Source organism: Eupeodes corollae, chromosome 1 (assembly GCF_945859685.1).
Source record: "Eupeodes corollae chromosome 1, idEupCoro1.1, whole genome shotgun sequence".
Classification (NCBI taxonomy): Eukaryota; Metazoa; Arthropoda; class Insecta; order Diptera; family Syrphidae; genus Eupeodes; species Eupeodes corollae.
In genome coordinates, this window is record NC_079147.1 from 134,361,623 (window position 1) to 134,362,464 (window position 842).

General features: G+C 37.2%; 1 long non-coding RNA gene across 1 annotated transcript; it reads right to left on the reverse strand.

Annotated features, from left to right (window-relative positions):
* Positions 1-298: 298 nt before the first annotated feature.
* LOC129939907 (uncharacterized) lies at positions 299-842 on the reverse strand. The gene is made up of 2 exons (XR_008780584.1): positions 698-842; positions 299-629 (listed from the first exon to the last, which is right to left on the reverse strand). It is a non-coding gene; the product is annotated as an uncharacterized LOC129939907 (long non-coding RNA).

The window sequence follows — 842 nt, forward strand, 5'->3', positions numbered from 1 at the left end:
TGCAGCTTGCGATCACTCATCGGAACTGGTGGCTCTTATAGATCGTTGGAGTTTTTATCGAGGGTATCCCGGAGAACAATGTCAACGTTTGTTCCAAATGTGCTGAATACCATATACCTATAGTTCGCTTCAAATTGAAAATATGAATGTTGTTTCTAAACTCAGTGCATTTAAAAGGCTGGGAAAATTTGGTGCGTTATTGTGTCACTGGTTGGGACGTTTCATATCAGTGGAAAAAATATGTATGCATGTAGATTCTTTTTTTATCTAATTGATGAAAAAATAAAATAAACATAAATCAATGTAACTTGCTTTGCTTTTGTTTTATTTTATATTATTTATTTAATTAATCTTAGATATGTACACATATGTACGTATATATATGAAGGATTTTAAACGAATTCATCGAATAAATCGGGATTTATCATTGCATTGTGAATGATATCACTTCCTTCCGCGGAACTTTAAATTGATGACCGGGAATTTGTGGCTTTTCCCGGCAGTGACGGGATCACTTGTTTCGAAAGCACTTGTTGCGACACAGCCATAGCTTCAGCTGCCTCGATGGGACTCAGTTATTCCAGCTGACTCACCATGATTTCCCAAACTTTTGTAGTTCGATTTTCGTTCTGCAAATAAAAATTATGAAAACCTTCAAAATTGACAAAACAAATCATCTTATTAAATTATTCTTTACCTGGCCGAGAACTACTTTTTTGTAGAATGGCGGCTATTGCGTCTTCATATCTTGCACTTCGGGCGCTCGATGATGATGTTGATGCCCCACGCCCAGTCCCGATGACCGCCTGATAAAACCAATTGGCATTGGTTCAGATGCTGAT